Source organism: Panthera leo, chromosome B3 (assembly GCF_018350215.1).
Source record: "Panthera leo isolate Ple1 chromosome B3, P.leo_Ple1_pat1.1, whole genome shotgun sequence".
Taxonomy (NCBI): Eukaryota; Metazoa; Chordata; class Mammalia; order Carnivora; family Felidae; genus Panthera; species Panthera leo.
The window spans coordinates 6,628,761-6,644,330 of NC_056684.1; the positions used below are offsets into that span (position 1 = coordinate 6,628,761).

Here is a 15,570-nt window from a genome sequence, read left to right on the forward strand (position 1 = left end):
ATTTTTGTTCTGTAAATAGGTTAGACAAAAGGAGGATTGGAAAGGTGTAGAGGTACATCACATAGTCAAACTCTAAGAAGGTCAAAGGGGCAGCTGGGACTTAGAATAATTGCAACCAAGGATTTGAAAAACCACCCAAACTCTCACCATCCTTTTCTCTGCTTCTGTCTGATTATGAATTTCATTCTCTTTCACTGCATGTGCACCCTAGAAAGACCAGCTCTGCTTGCTCTGAAATTCAAAAACTCCTGGGAAAGGTGCTGATTGGCTGGCCATCTGGGTCAGTTTCCACCCCAGACCAATCAACTGTGGCCAGAAGGATGGGGTCCATAAAAGTCTGGCACCTTCCATGACATCACATTGTTGGAATGTGATAAAAGAGATGTCTTTCCTTCCTTCCTTCCTTCCTTCCTTCCTTCCTTCCTTCCTTCCTCCTCCCCTCCCGTTCTCTCTCCCTCTTTCTTTCTTTCTTTCTTTCTTTCTTTCTTTCTTTCTTTCTTTCTTTCTTTCTCTTCCTTCCTTCCTTTCCTCTTTCTCTTTCTCCTCTCTCATTCTTTTTTTCCTTCCTTCTTTCCTTCCCTTCTTTCTTTGAATTCAATTTATCTAAAAACAAAACCAAAACAGTTCCCCCATTCCACCCCCCCCCCCATTATAATTGTTATTGCTCAGAGAACATAGTCTGTGTGAATCTTATTCTCTGGTGTTTATTAAAGTTTCCTTCCTTGGCTTCGTACACAGGAAACATTTTGTAACCATCCCACACGTGCTCGAAAGTGCCTATGTGCCCATATGTGTGTACCCTCTGATTTGGGTTGTAGAGTTCTATATAATCCAAGCTTTCCAATTTTGCGTTTTCAATCTTCTAGAACTCTGCCTTTTTGTCATAGTTGCTTCTGCGGGTCAGAAATCTAGGAGCAGCTTGGCTGGGTGGTTCTGGCTCATACTCTCTCATCAGGTTGCAGTCAAAGATGTTAGCCAGGGCTACAGTATCTGAAGACCTGACTGGGGGTGAGGGATCTGTTTCCAAGATTGTCCATTCAGTGGCCAATGGCGGGAGGCCTCAGTTTTTTCCTGGCTGCTGTTAAGGAGGGCTGAGTTCCTCACTACATGGACCTCGCCATGGGGCTCCTTGAGTGTCCTCATGACGTGACAGATGCCTTTTCCTAGAACAAGTGGTTCAAGAGTGTGAGAGAAAGGAAGAACCCATGGTGCCTTTATGACCCAGTCCTGAAGTCACACACCATCCCTTCCATTACAGTCTATTTATAAGCAGTGAGTCAGTACATTCAGCCCACGCTCAAGGAAAGAATTAATCACCTTTTCAAAAGAGGCTTATCAAAGAATTTATGTACATATTTTATAACCACCCCATGTACTAAGATTCTCTCCTAATGTTATGAAGATGGTTGCTTTAAATTCTTTTCTTTTTAGGTTTATTTTTGAGAGAGAATGCATGAGCAGGGGAGGGGCAGAGAGAGAGAGAGAGGGAGACAGAGGATCCAAAGCAGGCTCTGGGCTGACAGTAGTGAGCCCACTGGAGGGCTTGAACTCATAAACCGTGAGATCATGACCTGAGCTGAAATCAGATGCTCAACTGACTGAGCCACCCAGGTGCCCGTTATTTTACATTCTTGTTCATTTTGCTTCATGTGATATAAATTTGGTATCATTTTCTGGATGTGTGTTCCTTTACAATTTTTTTTAATGTTTATTTTTTGAGAGAGAGAGAGACGGAGCATGAGCAGGGGAGGAGCAGAGAGAGAGACACACACACAGAATCCGAAACAGGCTCCAGGCTCCGAGCTGTGAGCACAGAGCCCGACGCGGGGCTCGAACTCACGAACAGTAAGATCATGACCTGAGCCGAAGTCAGATGCTCAACCGACTGAGCCACCCAGGCGCCCCCACTGTGTGTCCCTTTTTATTTTTTTTAATTTTTTTTTAACGTTTATTTATTTTTGAGACAGAGAGAGACAGAGCATGAACGGGGGAGGGTCAGAGAGAGAGGGAGACACAGAATCTGAAACAGGCTCCAGGCTCTGAGCCATCAGCACAGAGCCTGACGCAGGGCTTGAACTCACGAACCATGAGATCATGACCTGAGCCGAAGTCGGACGCTTAACCGACTGAGCCACCCAGGTGCCCCTGTGTGTCCCTTTTTAAATGGAAGATGTACCCCTCCAGTATCTGGTATTTTGGTCCATGCACCCTTGTAACCTTGTTCTCTTGTCTTTGGGGACGTCCGTGCCTTTTGGGGATGTCGCACCTCTCTGTGACTTACGGAGAGAGGCTTGGATAAAGCCAGGCGTAGAGCCCCAGGCACCACACAGTCACCACTGATCCCTGTCCTCTCTTCCCGGTTTGTTGCTGGGCCACCCAGCAAAGCCTCCAGCCAAGGATTCACCCTTGACTCTTAGAAGCAGAGCTGCAGGAGGGAAGGTGCCCCGTGGGACGCTACCCCCCCTGGTGGCCAGAGGAAGAAATGGGGAGAAGTGAGCATCTGAAGGAATCAGGTCAGTGTGCACCTGTTTTCACTATTTCACACCTGTTTTCATTATCGGGGCGCTGCTGGGGTGCCCTGATGTTACCCCACCAACACCCGCAACCCCAACTATTGCTCCCAGCTTCTGTCACACAGAGGCGGTGGGGTGTCAATGACCGTCCCAATCGATGTGGAGAAGAAGCAAGAGAAAGACTTAAAAGGGGCACGTGGGTGACACGGTCGGTTGAGGGAGTGACGTCAGCTCAGGTCATGATCTCGCAGTTCACGGGTTCGAGCCCCGCATCGGGTTCTGTGCTGACAACTCAGAGCCTGGAGCCTGCTCCGGATTCCGTGTCTCCCTCTCTCTGCGCCCCTCCCCTGCTTGTGCTCTCTGTCTCAAAAAGAAACATTAAAATAATAATAAAATAAAAATTAAAAAATCTCTTTCATTCTATCCTCCCACTGCTGTATCAATCAGGTCGTTTTATCCCCAGGCTGGTCCCGAATCCCCCAAACAACCACCCTACACACCCTAGCTGGTCTTCCTTGGAACTCTCAAGGTTTCTAGGTGTGTTTCTCAAATCCAAGCTGCTCTCTGCTTCTATAGCTTCTCTGGCGTTTACCTGGTGGACAGGGGCCCATGCTAGATTGCCTTTTCATGCTAGATTGCCTTTTCCTGGGGAATCAGGGATTCTTCCACCCCCCTTCTTTCCCCCAAGTCTCTATAAAAGAATGTCGGTAGATTAGATCATACCCTCAAATGCCCTCTGGAGTAGATAGACTGGCTGGCTAAGGGTGAGTGAAGCTGGCTAAGGGTGAGGCAATAGGGAACGGCGGAGCCTGGGGTGAATTGCAGTGTGCATGGACATGCTTTATCTGTTGAAGGTAGCGATGCTCCTTGCCAGGGAGGAATGTGGACAGCTGTCATCATGAAGCCAGAAAGGCAGAGTCAGTGGAAAATCTCCCCATTTATTTAAAATGTCTGAGGGTTGAATTCAGCTGGGGGTTGCAGTTTGCCACCCCTGGCATTTTTTTAATGTTTATTTATTTTTGAGAGAGAGAGAGCGAGAGGGAGAGGGGGAGGGGCAGAGAGAGAAGGAGACAAGGACTCCAAAGCAGGCTTCAGGCTCTGAGCTGTCAGCACAGAGCTCGACACGGGGCTCGAACCCATGAACCGTGAGGTCATGAACTGAGCTGAAGCCGGATGCTTCACCGACTGAGCCACCCGGGCACCCCTGCCACCCCCTGGCTTTTTAAATCCAAAAGGTTCTTTTCAGATTTAACACGCCAGGAGTCCTGGAGTCTAGAGTATTCCCCTAAGTGACCTGCTAGGATGAGAACTTCCTCAAAAATGGAAACGAGGCTTGTCTGGCATAACCTGTTCTTAACAAGCCCACACTGGAGCCTTGTCCAGTTTGCCAGCCTGCACTTCTTAGAATATGCTTGTTCCTCTTTTGGAAAGTCAGAACAACATTTGCCCAGTCAGGTGGGGCCTCACCCGTTCTTAAAAATTCCTCAAAGATTACAAACACTGGGAGGCCTTGGAACTTAACCAGAGAGGCCCTTGTTGATTTTAGAGGTTTTTTTTGAATTCTATTTTTTAAAAATAAGCCTCACCTCATTGTATAGTTTCTCCCAAACCCTCTTGTTACGGTACTCCATCATCATTTAAACAACGTTTGTTCGGACTCTAACATTCAGACCGGGTGTGGACCTCTTCTTCTCTCATATCCCCTTCCTCAACCCACACCAAATCCACACGAAATCCTACCATAGTTGCGTGATCTTAGGCAAATCACCCAAACTCTCCGCACCTCAGTATTCCCTCCTACAAAATGGGACAGTTGAACTGAGTGGTCACTAGGTTTACTTCTATAGCTCAGACTTTAGGTTAGGGATCTCTTTGGCAATTGGCTAAAAACTGTAGACCCTTGTAACACCTGACTGGCTCAGCCGGTAAGGCATAGGACTCTGGATCTCAGGATTGTGAGTTTGAGACCCACGTTCGGGATAGAGATTATTTAAAAAAAATTTTTTTTAACATTTATTTATTTTTGAGACAGGGAGAAACAGAGCATGAACAGGGGAGGGTCAGAGAGAGAGGGAGACACAGAATCTGAAACAGGCTCCAGGCTCCGAGCCATCAGCACAGAGCCCGACGCGGGGCTCGAACTCACGGATCGCGAGATCATGACCTGAGCCGAAGTCAGCCGCTTAACTGACTGAGCCACCCAGGAGCCCCAAGCTAGAGATTATTTAAAAAACAAAACTGTGGACTCTTATTTCAGAAAAAAAATGATCACATGGCTTACACTGGTTTTACCTTGGTGTGTTTCCCAAGACCACCATTCCATTTTCTTTCAGGAGACATTTCTCCCCACTCCAACTATTTGGTTCTAGATGGGCTACCAATAAAATTACCCCCTCCCCCAACTCTGTGCAGAAAAGTGGGCACATGAAGTCCTTTCCTGTTTTTTGTTTCTCTTCTTTCAAATGAAACCAGATGGGAAGAATTCTTTTCCTCTTTGGTAGAAAGTCAAAGGTAAGAGTCCAGATCTGCCTGGGGCCATTTTCCTGCTGGGCAGAGAAAGCCCTTCTCTGTGGGCCATGGAGAGAGAGAGTCTCAGAGGTTGGGGGGATTTGGGAGAAGGGGAGAGAGCGATCTCCTGGCATTTCAGTCCTGGATCGAGTTGTTCCTGAAGCCCATTCCTACCTATTCCATCATTGGGTTCAGTGAGTTTGAGTTGACTCACCAGAATTTACAGCAAAATGAGTCCAGGTTAGTATAGATACAACCTTATCCTCTTTTATACCATTGACCCTTATTTTTTCAATACTGTCCCATTCCTTGTCCTCATTGTCCTGACAAAAGTCTAACTTCTTTAATTTTTTAAACTTTTTTTTTAAGTTTACTTATTTAATTTTGAGAGAGAGAGAGCGCAGAGAGGGCAGAGAGATGGTGGGGGCGGGGGGGAAAGAGAGAGAATCCCAAGTAGGCTCCCCACTGTCAGCCCAGAGCCCGACAGGGGGCTGGAACTCGAGAACCATGAGATCATGGCCTGCGCTGAAATCAAGAGTCCCACGCTTCATCGACGGAGCCACCAGGCGCCCCAAGCCTAACTTCTTTTAAAGCACCTTGACAACGCATCGTACAACTCCTCACACAAGTGCTCGACTGGTTTTGCTGGAATTAAACAGAATTTTAGTTATTTTCTTACATGTACTCCTGTTATCACCCTCCTTCCCGTAAGACTATATGTTTTGGAGAACAAGGACCCTGATTTCCATTTTTTTAAAGTTCTGAAAAGCCCTCTGCCCACAGTAGGCACTCACAACACGCTGGAGATTGCGAGGACAGTCGTGGCCCCATCGTGAGAGGAACCCGCTGACCTGACGCACCGGAACGTCCTTCAACTCGCCAGAATGGCTGACAGACTGAGTCACGCAGGCGACCTGGTCACATGGCAACAGAGACCCTTCCGCCCAGAGTCCTAGGGGTCCGGCCTGGAAGCAGCGCGTACACGGGACGCCCCACAGCATCCCCGTTCCCTTGGGAATTTCAGCCAGCCACGGCTGAAGAGGACAGCAGCTTCTGGAACTTTCCCGGTGAAACGGAACACCTGCCTGAAGAGCCTACATCCTGACAGCAGGGGCTGCGGCCACTGTCTGTCCGGTCACACAGGAGTCCCCGACCCGAGGCCCCGGGAAGCTCCCGGGATTACACCAGGGAGCTGAGCACACACAGCACACCCAGACGTACAGCAGGGGCCTCGTCGGAGGGCAAGCAGCATCTTACTGATTTACTCACCCGCTTACCTAAGTGCAATTTTTCAAAAGCACTTCCTCAAGCAATGGCTACTCAAAGCACATGTACTGTCGTGGGTGTATGCGGGGAGCTGGGGACGGATGTGCGAGGGCGGGCTACCACCGGGGAAGCGTTTGGACTCCTGCAAGGAAGGGTCCCTGAAGCCCTGGAACCCGGGGAGGGGAGGGGAGGGGAGGGGAGGGGAGGGGAGAAAGCAGCGGGGCTGCGTGGCCGCTAGGGGGCGCCGGGGAAGACGGGACGCCTCCACTTCGGGCGACGCGTTTTCCTCGCCGCCTCTCCCTGCGCAGAGGCGGGGGCCACCTCCTCAGGGACCAAGGCGCGGGGCCCGTGGGGACCGAGGCGGAACGGACCCGCACCGCCCAGTCTCGTGCTGTGGGCATTTCCGCCACCAGGAAAGGCCGGGGAGGCTCTGTCCCTGCGGGTGAGCTCCGGCAGCCCCGGGGACGTCTGGGCTTCATTACGATTCTCAGCTGGGCCTCTGTCCTGGCCGGTTCTCCAGTCCCCCGGCCAGCTCTGTGTCCCGGCTCTGGCACCGAGGGGATCGGGTGCGAGTGGGGAAGGAGGGGTGGGGAAGGAGGGGTGGGGAAGGAGGGGTGGGGAAGGACCCACTTCCCCCTGCAATGAGCGTGTTGTCTCCGCTACAGGCAGCAGGGGACGCGCTTATGGTCAGGAGCCACCTCAGTTTTTCCAGGTGAGTGGGTGTCCAGGAAGTGCCCCCGGAGTCGCCTCCAGCAGAGTGAGTCACTTACTGGGAAAACGGCAAAAGAATCTATTCACCGAGACCGCAGAGACATTTTGCCCAGCACTTGGAAGCATGTCTTTTTCCGACGCCGCCTCGGTGTCGTCCGTCACTGGCAAGGGGACCCACCGCAGGGGCCAAGGAGAGGATTCCTGGCCGTCAAAGAGCCCTTTGGGCAGCAGAGCGTGGCTGGGATGGTGTCCCCCCCCCCCCCCCCCCCAGGGGGACTCCCCTGCACTTAGAAAGGCCAGTGGAGACGCAATCCCTCATTAAATCCTCAACTCCACCCCGCCTTCTACATCAGTAGAACCCATCGCCGCCTTTTTTTCCTCTACACCCAACATGGGGCTCGAACTCACAACCCCGAGATCCACAAACGCATGCTTCACCAACAGAACCAGACAGGCACCCACCCCCATTGCTTTTTTTTTTTTTTTTTTTTTTTTACTGTTTATTTTTGAGAGAGAAGGAGACGCAGGGTATGATCAAGGAAGAGAGAGAATGGGGGAGATAGAGAGAGAGAGAGAATCCGAAGCAGGCTCCAGCCTCTGAGCTGTCAGCACAGAGCCCAACACGGGGCTGGAATCCATGAACCATGAGATCATGACCTGAGCCGAAGTCGGAAGTTTAACTGACCGAGCCACCCAGGCGCCCATCCCATTACCTCCTCTGCTGGGTTCAGAGCCTCTGCTGGGTCACCCCAAAAAGAATCCCTGTACCCAAGAGCAGCACTCTGTTCCCGCCTCCTTTCAGCTCCTGGAAACTATTTATCTTCTGTTTCCACGGGTTTCTGATTCTGGACATTTCATACGAGTGGAACCATACAATATGTGGCCTTTTGGGGCTGGCTTCTTTCATTTATTTTCAAGGCTTGTGCGTGTCGTAGCACATATTATTACTTTATTTCTTTTTGTTGGTGAATAGTATTCCATTGTGTGGATATACTACTTTGTTTATCCATTCATTAGTCAAGGGACATCTGGGTCGTTTCCATTTTTTTGGCTATTAGGAGTAATGCTGTCGTGCACATCAGTATGCACGTTTTTGTATGAACGTATGTTTTCATTTCTCTTGGGTATGACCTTAGGAGTAGGTTTGCTGGGTCATATAATAACTCTATGCTCAAGCTTTTGGGGAACTTCCAGACTGTTTTCCAAAGTGGTTGCACCATTTTATTTGCCCACATCCAATGTCTTGAGAGTTCCAATTTCTTCACATCCTCGCTAACACTTTCTATTGTCCGTCTTTTTGGTGATAGCCACCCTAGTTGGTGCAAAGTGGCATCTCACTGCAGTCTTGGTTTGTAGTTCTCCAATGGCTGATGATGTTGAACATCTTTTCGTGTGCCTGTTGGCCATTTGGAGGTCTTCTTTGGAGAAATATCAATTGATTCAAATCCTTTGCCCATATGCCAGTTGGGTTGTCTTTTTGTTGTTGAGTTATGAGCGTTCTTTATATTCTGGGGCATCTGGGTGGCTCAGTCGGTTGAGCATCCCCCCCCCTCTAATGTTTACTTATTTATTTTTGAGAGAGAGAAAGAGCACAAGTGGGGGAGGGGCAGAGAGAGAGAGGGAGACACAGAATCCCAAGCAGGCTCCAGGCTCTGAGCTGTCAGCACAGAGCCCGACGCTCAAACCCATGAACTGAGAGATCGTGACCTGAGTCAAAGTTGGACGCTTAACCGGCTGAGCCACCCAGGTGCCCCTGAGCCTCCTACTCTGTCTCAGCTCAGGTCTTGATCTCAGGGTTGTGAATTTGAGCCCTGCGTTGGGCTCCATGATGGGCTTGGAGCCTACTTAAAAAAAAAAAAAGAAAGAAAGAAAAAAAAGAGTTCTTTATATTCTGGATATTAGACTGCTATCAGGCATGCGATTTGCAAGTATTTTCTCCCATTCAGTGAGGTTTTTCACTTTAAGAACTATTTTATTTTTAATTAATTACCACACTCAATGTGGGGCTCAAACTCACAACCTCGAGATCAAGAGTCACACGCTCCACCAGCTGAGCCAGCCAGGCGTCACTTTTTTGTTAGTGTCTTTTGAAGTACATAAGTTTCTGGTTTTGATAAAGCCCAATTTCTGTTTTTTCTTTTGTTGCTTGTGCTTTGTCATACATGAGAAACCATTGTTTAATCCAAGTTCACAAAAATTTACTACTGTTTTCTTCTAAAGAGTTTTATCATTTTAGCTCTTAGGTTTAGATTTTGATCCATTTTTAATTTTTTTTAAGTTTATTTATTTTGAGAGAAAGAGCGTGAGCTCAAGCAGGGGAGGGGCAGAGAGAGAGAGGGAGGAAGAATGTCAGGCAGGCTCCATGCTGTCGGTGCAGAGCCTGATGCAGGGCTCGAACTCACAAACTGTGAGATCATGACCTGATCCCAAACCAAGAGTCAGATGCCCAACTGACTGAGCCACCTGGGCGCCTCACGGATGTCCTTTTTTTCCCTTATGGCTGAATAATATTCCATTGTGTATACACAACACATCTTTATCCATTCATCCGTTGACAAACGTTTAGGTTGTTTCCACGTCTTGGCTATTGTGAATAATGCTGCAGTGACCGTGGGGGTGTGGGTATCTCTTTGAGATACTGATTTCATTTCCTTTGGATAAATACTCAGAAATGGAATTGCTGGATCATAGGGTAGCTCTATTTTAAAATTGTCGAGACTCCTCCCCACTGGTTTTCACAGTGGCTGCACAATTTACATTCTCATCAATAGTGCACTGGTGTCTTCTCCTCTCATAAGGGATCAATCCTGTCGAATTAGAGTCCTACCCTTAGAACCTCATTCAACCTAGTTACTTCCTAGAGGCCCCATTTCCAAGCTATACTGAGGGTTGAAGCTTCAACATGGGAATTTTGGGAGACACCAGCATTCAGTCCCTAATATCCCCTCTTTCTTTTTACTTTTGTAATGTGGCCACTGGAACATTTAAAGTTACATACACTGTTCACATTTTATTTCTAATGGCAACACCAGTCCAGATGTTGGCTTTAAAAATCGAAAACCAGGGGTGCCTGGGTGGCTCCGTCGGTTAAGCATTCGACTCCACATTTCGGCTCAGGTCATGATCTCACAGTTTGTGAGTTCGACCCTGTGTTAGGCTCTGTGCTGATGGCATGGAGACTGCTTGGGATGCTGTCTCTTCTTCTCTCTGCGCTTCTCCTGCTTGTCCTCTCTCTCAAAATAAATAAATAAACTTAAAAAAAAAATGAGAACCCATTATAGCAGGCTGAATGGTGGCCCTCCCCCCAAATATATTCATGTGTGAAACCTGTAAATGTGACCTTATTTGGAAAAAGGATCTTTAGAGATATAATTAAGCTAAGGATCTTGAGATGAGATCATCCTGGATTTTCTGGACGAGCACTATTTCTAGTGACAGGTGTCCTTATAAGGACCCACAGAGCAGACACAGAGGAGGAGGAGAAAGCAACATGGCCATGGAGACGGAGATTGGAGGCACACAGCCACAAGCACTTTGCCTGAATGCGTGGCTTTGACTCTTAGCTCGTCTCTCTTGGCTTTTCCACTGTCTCAGATGAGCAACCTGGTGGCCTCCCAGGTGATGACTTATGCCGAATGATGCCTGAAGGCACCAGAAGCTGGAAGAGGCAAAGAAAGATGGGTCTTTGGAGGAAGCATGGCCTTGCCAACACCTTGATTTCAGATTTCTGGCCTCCAGGACTGGGAGAGAAGAAATTTCTCTTAAGCCACCAAGCTTATGGCAATTTTGTTATAGCAACTCCAGGAAATAAATACCAGAAGTATCATTTATAATTTTAGGACAAAGAATTGTTATCGGATCCCTCAAGAAGTCCATGGACTTCTTTCCACTACACTTGTGTTGCTTGAAAGAGATGTCCTAAGAATCAAGATCAAATGGACTCTTGTTTGTGATGCTCTGTCTAGTTCTCGGTATTAGCTTGTGTTGAATCAGTGGTTGCTTTTGGGTGGAGAGGCTCCACGGGGAGGAGACACGAGGGAATTTCCTCGGGTGATAGAAATGTTTCTCCTCTCGATGGCGGTGTAAGCGAATGACGTTAACTAAGCGTTCACATTTGTCAAAACCAACTAAGTTGCCCTCGTAAGGTCTGAGCATTTTCCTTCACGTACGTTATACCTTAATTTAAAAAGTAAAAAGTCTGGGGCACCTGGATGGCTCAATTGGAGGAGCATGCAGCTCTTGATCTCAGGGTTGTGAGTTCAGGCCCCATGTCGAACATAGATCTTACATACATACATACATACATAGAGGGGCCCCTGGGTGGCTCAGTTAAGTGTCTGACTCTCGACTTTGGATCAGGTCACGATCTAACGGTTTGTGGAATCGAGCCCCATGTGTTGGGCTCTGTGTTGAGGTCGAGGAGTCTGCTTGGAATTTTCATTCTCTCTTCCCCCCCTTCCCTCCCTTCCCTCCCCCCAACCCCACTTCCTGTGCATGTGCGCACGCGTGCTCTCTCTCTCTCTCAAAATAAACTTAAGGAAAAAAGGTAGCTTGCTTCATATGTGGGTCCTGACTTCCTTTTGTTTTTCCTAGAGTTTTTCTTTCATTGGTCCCCCTTTTCTTATTGAGGTGGACAATGAAGATCATACTCTGATTAAAACTCACCGTTGATTTGAATCCACTTTCTCCCTGAAAGCAGTCTTCATGTGACTCTTTGACTTCCTGCTCCAGTTGAACCACTAACTTACAGGTCTCTGGACAGCTGCCACTCTGGGATCCCCGCTCCCCCCCCCCCCCATATTGTGTTCCTCCATTGATTTCAGTTTCCTTCTCCTAAATTCCCCTTTCATTTTGCTACAGTATGTCCCTGGATTTTTTTTTCCCCCAGAAAAATCACGTGTGGAGTCAATGTTGGGTTCTTCTGCATCTGAAAAATTTTTTATTCGATCTTTCGGCTGGGCGTACAATTCCAGGGTTGAAACAACATTTCCTGAGACTTTAGACGGCATTGTTTCAATTATATTCTAGAATCCGATATTGCGGATGAGAAGTTTAAGCCTAGTTGGATATTTATCTTGCAGGTGACCTGATTTTCTCTCTCCAGAAACTTTTAGCATGTTTTTCTCTATCCTTAGAGAGCTATAATATCATCAGGCTGTGTCTAGGGGTTTTACTGGGTTTGGGGTTTGTTTCAGTCTGAAGATTCAGGCCTTTCTTCAGCTTATGGATATTTTCTTCTATTTTTTCCATTCTGTTTCCTTTCTTCTCCTTCCCTGGAACTTCCACATGGGCCGCCTCTCCTGACCCTTATTTTTCCTCTTTCCTGGTACCTCTTAATTTGCTGGTCTTCTCAGTGCCCGGAATGTCCCCAGCAGCCAGCCCCAAGGCCTCCTGTCACTCAAGAGACTTCTTCTCTGGCCGATCACATCCACCCCCACAGCTATACCTCTCCCTCCCTGTCCTGTATTTTGTGTCCACACATACCTTCTGCACAACTCTCCTGAGCTTCAGCCCCAGGCTTCCTTGCACCTGCTCTGTTCACACAGGTGTCTCACAGTTAACTTAAAATCTTTTTTTTATTAAATTTTTTTTTCAACGTTTTTTATTTATTTTTGGGACAGAGAGAGACAGAGCATGAACGGGGGAGGGGCAGAGAGAGAGGGAGACACAGAATCGGAAACAGGCTCCAGGCTCCGAGCCATCAGCCCAGAGCCTGACGCGGGGCTCGAACTCACGGACCTCGAGATCGTGACCTGGCTGAAGTCGGACACTTAACCGACTGCGCCACCCAGGCGCCCCTTAAAATCTTTTTTTTAATGTTTTGTATTATTATTATCTTTAAAAAGTTTATTTATTTATTTTGAGAGAAAGAGAGCAGGAGCAAGGCAGAGGCAGGGAGGGAGAGAGGGGGAGAGGGGGAGAGGGGGAGAGGGGGAGAGGGGGAGAGGGGGAGAGAATCCCAAGCAGGCTCCGCAGTGTCAGCACAGAGCCCCATGCAGGGCTGGAACTCACGAACCATGAGATCATGCCCTGAGCCTAAACCAAGAGTTGGATGCTTAACCGACTGAGGCACCCAGGCGCCCCAGACACCTTAAAATCTTAACCACAATCGGGGCACCTGGCTGGCTCAGTCGGTACAGCAGGCGACTTTTGATCTCGAGGTTGGGAGTTTGAGCCCAACTTTGGGCATAGAGATCACTATCAATCGATAAATTAAAAAGGAAAAAAAAGGGGCGCCTGGGTGGCGCAGTCGGTTAAGCGTCCGACTTCAGCCAGGTCACGATCTCGCGGTCCGTGAGTTCGAGCCCCGCGTCAGGCTCTGGGCTGATGGCTCAGAGCCTGGAGCCTGTTTCCGATTCTGTGTCTCCCTCTCTCTCTGCCCCTCCCCCGTTCATGCTCTGTCTCTCTCTGTCCCAAAAATAAATGAAAAAATGTTGAAAAAAAAATTAAAAAAAAAAAAAAAAAAGGAAAAAAAATCTTAACTGCAATCACTTTCTCCACCTGTAAGGAAAAAACACTCTTGTGTGGCTCCTCTAGTGTCACTACTCCACCATTAACTCCAGACACTTTTGGTCACCCGATATGTGTGTGTTGGTGGGGGTGGGGAGACCCCACCCTGAACAATTCTGCGACACCAGCCGGATATCCCACAATTAACTCAGTTCCGACACTGTCTAACCAGAGATGGCATCCGATCCCAAAGTTTAGGGACTCAGTCCCAAGAGACTGGCCCCTCCCCAAACACCAATCGCCGGTCCCAGGTCCAGATTGTTACCCGTGATTCTGACCCTTCGGTTTATTTTTATTTAAAAAAAAATTTTTTTTTTAACATTTATTTTTTTTATTTATTTATTTTTTTAACGTTTATTTATTTTTGAGACAGAGAGAGACAGAGCATGAACGGGGGAGGGGCAGAGAGAGAGGGAGACACAGAATCGGAAGCAGGCTCCAGGCTCTGAGCCATCAGCCCAGAGCCCGACGCGGGGCTCGAACCCACGGACCGTGAGATCGTGACCTGAGCTGAAGTCGGACGCTTAACCGACCGAGCCACCCAGGCGTCCCCTGACCCTTCGGTTTAAATCGGAGGTTCCCAAGACCTCTTCCTAGTGTGGCTCACAGAACTCAGGGAAACAGCGTATTTGCTGGATCACCGGTTTATCACGAAGGATAAAGGAACAGCCAGCTGCAGAGATACACAGGTGAGGTGTCTGGGCGTCTGTCCCTGTGGAGTTCGGACCTCACCCCCCTCCTGTCTCTTGGATACGTTCTTGTTCCCTAACCCATCCTTTTGGAGGGTCTTTGTGGAGGCTTCGTTACATAGTCCCTCTTGATTAAATCGTTGGCCGTCGGTGACTCAACTCAGTCACCATCCCTTCTCCCTTCCCCAGAGGTGGGCAAGTGGGGCTCAAAGTTTGAACTCTCTCCTTCTTTAGGTTTGAACTTGGCTACCAGCCTTCCGATCCCTAGGGGCTTTCCGTAAGTCACTCATTAACATAAACTTGCGTGATGGAAAGCCTCTTGCCATGAATAACAAAGGGAAACTTGATTGCTCTCATTTCTTAGGAAATCACAAGGGTTTTAGGAGCTAGATGCCATAACCCGTGAGAACCAAACGTGTACTCTTATCAGAAACCACTGTGCCACACGACCCCTTCACCAGCTCTCTTCGTATCCTTTGTCTCCTGTGTCAGTAAATGGCTTCACCAGCCGACCAGGCTCTCAGACACTGCCAGGCCCCGGGTTCTGTCCACTGGGTCTCTGGAGTGTCTCCTACACTTGTGCCTGTCCCTGTCCTTCCAAGCCATGGGGCTGGCTTGGTTCCTGCCTTTGTTCTGTTTTCTTTTCTTTTCTTTTTTTTTTTTTTTTTTAACGTTCATTTATTTTTGAGACAGAGAGAGACAGAGTATGAACGGGGGAGGGTCAGAGAGAGAGGGAGACCCAGAATCTGAAACAGGCTCCAGGCTCTGAGCTGTCCGTACAGAGCCCGATGCGGGGCTCAAACTCAGACTGCGAGATCATGACCTGAGCCGAAGTCAGACACTTAACCGACTGAGCTACCCAGGTGCTCCCCTTTTTTTTTTTTTTTTTTAATGTGTATTCATTTTTGAGAGACAGAGAGAGAGCACGAGCGGGGGAGGGGCAGAGAGCGAGGGAGACACAGACAAACCCCGAGCTCATGACCTGAGTCGAAGTCAGATGCTTAACCGACTGAGCCACCCAGGCGCCCCTTTGCCCTTGCCCTTTATAATTACCTCCCAGGGCACTCAGCTTCTCTGTCCCACTGTGTTGATTGTCCTCACTTTTGTGTGAATGAGAGAAAATGTGAGGAAAGAGTGAGGAAGAGAGGGAATCGGGGGTGGGGCAGGGCGGGAAAGACGGAAAAAAAGAACGGAGACTGCAGGGATAGGTCATCTCCAAAAGGATAAAGGCTGCCGATAAATCTTTGATCAAGAGACTTGCTTTTATGCTGCTGAAGTTACACTGAAGGACAGATTTAAAGGGGAAAAGAAGTCAGCAAAGGATGGCTGGCTTGCTGTGGGGGCAGTGCAGGGGTGCGGGGGGGGGGGGAGGA

General features: G+C 48.5%; 1 long non-coding RNA gene across 1 annotated transcript; it reads right to left on the minus strand.

Annotated features, from left to right (window-relative positions):
- Positions 1–684: 684 nt before the first annotated feature.
- LOC122221119 lies at positions 685–6,174 on the minus strand. Its single transcript, XR_006203080.1, has 2 exons — positions 5,816–6,174; positions 685–1,163 (listed from the first exon to the last, which is right to left on the minus strand). It is a non-coding gene; the product is annotated as an uncharacterized LOC122221119 (long non-coding RNA).
- Positions 6,175–15,570: the final 9,396 nt, after the last annotated feature.